The following is a 5,539-nucleotide window of genomic DNA, read 5'->3' on the forward strand; positions in this document are numbered from 1 at the left end:
TTTGTTGCCACTAAGATGTTTGAGTGTTTTTCTTTTTCTGCTTGACCCAAGATGACAATGAGAGACCCTGGAGACAGAATGAAATATCCAGAGGAAGTAAAGCTCTGGTCTCTGGATCACTCACAGTCTCAATCAGTCTGCTTTGATGGCGTGTGGCAAAACATCCTGGAGTGGGGGCAGGCTAGCAGTCTGTGTCCTCCACCACCACCACCATTTTTCATATATTTACCCGTTTCTGCCCAAGTACCCGCTGGATGAAGCAGCCCAATCCGTGTGGATCCCACCCTGACATCAGCCACCCCAGGGGTCCAAAGTCTGTGCTTCAGTAAATCAGAGCTGATTTGGCAGCACTAAGGCAATTTAACAATATTATGCAAGTTGGTTTTAATGAAGCTGATCTTTGGTTTTAAAAACAGGTTCAGGTTCTTCCTCACTTCATTGCTGCAGTTCAAGCCGTCAAGATGTTATGACACCGCCTGGCTGAAGCGCAAATCTTTTGGCTCAGATTTGGCGAGGGAATCTCCCGCACTGCAGCTCACGGTGCCAGAGAACGGATCCATGATGACACATCCCATTACCATTACATAATACTCTAACAGAGACATGAATATGCCCCAGTTCAATGGTTACGATGTGATAATCTGAGCAGAAGACACAGATTAGCTGAAGATTCCAATAATAGAACATCCAGCTCCTTCGAGTAGGCTGACCGTACCTTCAGATTGTAAAGCCAGTGTTATTATTCTGAACATGCTACCTAAGTATAAACCCGGGGTACTTTGAATTTACTTCACAAATTCCATTATACGATCTTTTATACAGAGTAACACTGCACATTTTATAGAGGTTTAATTAGTACTTACCTGCAGGGGACATTAAAAATTGAAACTTTAAAGGACTTTAAAATCTAGAAAATAAGATTTGTTTTAATTTAAAAATTTATATTTTTAATTGATTATATTAAGTAATAATTATTAGAATTTAAATTTTAAAACCTTTTAAATGACCTTAGTCATTTAATATTTTGTGATATTGTATTTTCTTTGTCTGTGCAAGCAGAGTTAAAGGCATGTTTCAAAGCCTCAGTCACACAGGCCTAGAGACCAGTTGGCAACCAGCAGATGCTGGGGGAAACTGGGTAATCCCTGAGCAGTTGGTGAGAGGTTTCTGGAGGTTGCAAAGACTTAGGTCTGTCGGGGGGGTCACAAAACAGCTTTACAGGAGGACGGCATATAAATAAATGTCTGTTATATTAAAGGAACAAATATATAAAGTGGCTGTCATTATTTTTCTACTGCGTCTACAGGACATTCACAAAATCCAAAACAGATTTTAAGACCTCGTCTTCCTCGCCTAAGTCTTTCTTAGGCTTCCTGACTCTGATAAATAGATGAAGAAAGGAGCTCAAATCAACAGAAAAAATTAAATAATAATAATAAATTCCAAAATGCAGCTTTAGGAAGTAATATAGCTCAAATTCAATAAATTAAAATGAAAAATGAGAAAAATTATTTACTAAATATAGTAAAAAAAAAATACCAGCTAACATTAGTGGGCAGTGCATACTTACCACACGTTAATAGTCATATGGTTTGAGAAATAGACCAAAGAGCCTCACCTGGTGCTCATGCAAACTTAAAATAATCTCCAAAGTATCTGAACACAAACAGACATTAGACTGAATTACAGATGAATCTGAGACTTCACAGAAATATCTTCTCTGTGATAACTGACCCCTGAGGCTGCGTTAAGCCGTTTACTAGTGAAGAAATCCTGAAGCCTGCCCGCTCATCGCTGATTTTATAATCACTCTGACAGGATCCTCTTCAGCCTCTTTGTCTTGTCAAGTCAGGTGACCGATGAGATAAGCTGTTTAACTCATCAGAACATCGTGACCCCACAGGGACCTTTTTACCTGGGTGCTCACCAGCCAATCAGGGCTCAGTCTGGTCTGCAGAGACCCCCTAAAAGACCCACAGTGAATGCATGGAAATAAACACACACACACACACAGACACACACACACAGACACACACACACACACACACACACAGGCTCTGCTAAGATTTATATGAAAAGCTTGCAGGATTTAATCGTCAAAGCAGTGAAGACAATGTTTAAACTTGCAGAGACTGTAAGATAAATAAAACTGAGAATCATTTTTATTTTTCTATCTGATGCAGCTGCATGAAAGCAAAGTGGTCGCATCGCTGCCTTACAGCAAGAAGGTTCTGGGTTTGATTCCAGGATCTTTCCGTGTTTGCATGCTCTCTCTAAGTACTCTGGTGTCCTCCCGCGGTCCATAGACATGCACGTGAGGTCAGCTGGAGATTATAAATTAGCTGTAGGAGGGAATGTGAGCGTGAATGGTTGGATGGATGGGTTCCATGTTGGAAGGTTGTTAAAGCAGTGGAGACTTTTAAAAACTCAAACAATGGCTTCTTGAAGTGAAAGGAACACACTTTAAACAACTTAATGAAGTTGCACACAAGTTGGTTTTTGTACATTTTCATGACAGAACAAGTGTTGATGTCACAGTCAAGAAGCTACAGAGTAGTGACATCATCAGGGTTTAGCTCAGTGTGGGCCGGACTGACTTAGACACAAACTAAATAGAAACAACACACACTCTTTATTGTATATATGCAGCTTTTCCCACATAAAATGTACTTTGCAGGCCGCACAGGTACATTTTAGGATTTACTATTGAACGATCCCAAATCTCTTATTCTGAAAATTCACCCACTGCAGACCAGTTTGCTGTTTAAACATCACAGTTTGACAGACTGACTGCAGCTGAGGATGGAAGTCTTTGTTCTGCTCAGCAGACTCGCTTCAGTCAAACCAGACGCTGCAGCAGGTGGAGAACCATGCAGCTCATCGAGACTGCAGGACAGAGACCAGCAGTGCAGACTGCGGGCACAAAGCATGTACAGAATAACTGATTTTTGTAGGTTTTTCATTTCTACTTTTAGAACATCGGTGGTCTGCTTGAGGTGGTCTGCGGGCTAAATTGTGCCCATCTGCGGTTGAGATTGAACCCCCCCCCCCCCCCCCCCCCCCCGCCGCCCCCTCACCTTTGTTTTGACCATCAGTAACTTTGCGTAGGTAACTGAAATGGTTTCAGTGTTCGAACAATAACTGCAAGAGACAAAGAAAGATTAGAAACTCTCTGAACTTACTTTCGAAATTCGAGTGCAGTGGTTACAAATTGGATTTCTGAGTTTCTTTTCTTGGTTTTGTTATTCTTATTATTTTTACCTGCAAGATGTTTGACATGACTGTCAAAAAAATTGATTTTTTTTACTAAACATGTTGCTCAAATTTGCAAATCTGTAGAAGATTTTTCTTTCATGACTGAAATCTCGTGGTGACAGTAAAATTCTGAATGTAACCCTTTCTTAGATTAGAAACAGTTTAATTAATGAAAATTGAGACCTGATGCACTCACTGCAAACTTATAAACTCTCTATGCATACTCATACATGCATACTGCATGCATTTAAACAGTAAAGCAGGCTCCTGTTTCCACCACTAATTGCATGATTTTAGCGTTCACTCTGCTTCTGCCTTTCCAGAGCCCCCCGCTGCTGCTGGGCCTCGGCTCTCTGTAGATGGTAAATTACATGTGTTTATGTTGAGTACAGTGAGTACAGGGCAGAATGGGCTGGGTGCACTGTGGTCAGAGTCTGTGGAGCTATTATTACCCATCACTGGGTGGGTGTCTCCGACTTTACCCATAATCATCCCTCACTAATCAGTGGGTCACCTCGCTGGCAGGGTAATTTGCAACACAACAGGCTCAAACTTTTGCACGAGCTGCAAAATTTGTCTTTAAAACTTCAAATCTGCAGACACAACATAAAAACCACACTGAGAGGTTAAACCCCGCCTGCTGGGTGTTTTTATTTTTACTTTTTTTCTTTCTTTCTTTTTTTTTTTTTACAGTAGATCATCACACAAACACTTCTACCCTTTCTTACAGAGAGTCATGAAAATGAAAATGAAAGAAAGGATTTGCTTAGGGTCACATAGAAAGAGATCCGAGGGCTGCTTTTGGAAGAACGAAGCTCACATCCTTACTGTGGAGGGCTTCTAGTTTATTCCTTTCATCAGTTCATCTCTTTATTTCCAAAGGAAGAGAAAAACATAAACACTGTGTCCTTGAGACTTTATGATTCCCTCAGGATCGCTTTGCTGTTTGTGCAGTAAAAGGATGTAATGAGGTTTAGGCTGAAGAAGAGGAACATTTCACACAAGCAAAGCCTGTCTGAGTGGTCACATGGACAGACGTGACCTGCATAATTATGGCGAACAACTTCCTGTTTCATAGGGGGAGTGTTTGAGATCATAATGAATGAAGATCCTATGAGCTTTTATTCTGTAAACTCTTGTCATTGTTTAGTGATTTTTCTTGTAAAACTGCACGCCAGCGCCGTGGACACCCAGAAGCATGTCTTTATCATGATGTTGGCAATTTAGGTCCATTCACTCGATTCTGAGAGGAGATCCGCCAACGTGAGGGGCCATAAGTCATGTGTGCTGCAAGCACCGGTCACAGTCAGACCTGGATAAATGGGAACGCTGCGTGAGGAAGGGCGTCTGTGCTAAACGACACATGCAGATCCACCCACTGTGGGTGAGACAGCAAGCATAAGTACTTTTACCTTTAGCTCCATTAACTCCCATTCATTTGGGACTATCTCACAAGCGCCCCCTGCTGTGCTCTTGTCTGAGTGGCAGCCAGTTTCTGTACAACAAAGTTAACAGGAAGTGCATTGATGCACTCATCATCCCGGCAAGTAAATCCCAAAAAGTTGATTCTGTCTATCTGGATGTAGCGTTCAGTGGGAGAAACGTTTCAGTGGGCTGTTTTCAGTCATTGTGCAAATGTACTGTTTATAATGTTGGAGAAACCTGCAGTCAGCTGAGACTGAAGAAGTCACTCGGATGAGTGACGAAACGTTGCTCCCGCAGAAAATGCTACGTCCAGATGAACAGAATCAACTTTCTTCGAGAGGAAGAAAAACGTCTTGACTTCTTTTCATCTCCACAATAACTTCTTAACCCCAGAGTTTCAGTCAGGAGCATCAATTGTTTGGTTTAGTGCAGCAGATATAAATATATGCAAATAATCATTTACATATAATGAAAATGATCTTGGTAAAACAGCTGTTTCACCTCTGGAATCATTGATTTCCATGTTTTTCACCCTTGCAAAGTGAGATTCTCTATTAACTGAAAAAAATATAAAAAATGGGGACATTTTAGCTCATTCTGCTAAACATTAAAGGAGGTGTCAGTTTTTGTAAAATTTTATTCCTGAATTATGAAGTGATCGTCTACCCTGAAGCTCTGAAGCTTTCACCTTTTTAAAATCACATTATATGACTTTAGTTTCCTTTCACCACAAATCAAATCCTCCTTCCTCTGTCCTTTCTTTCCTCATTCCATCAGCTCATGTTCCTTTCCTTTATCTCATTTGTTTAATGTTCTTACTATCATTGGTTTTTTCCTCTCTCCACTCTTCTAGAAACTG

Source organism: Oreochromis niloticus, linkage group LG9, assembly GCF_001858045.2.
Source record: "Oreochromis niloticus isolate F11D_XX linkage group LG9, O_niloticus_UMD_NMBU, whole genome shotgun sequence".
NCBI lineage: Eukaryota > Metazoa > Chordata > Actinopteri > Cichliformes > Cichlidae > Oreochromis > Oreochromis niloticus.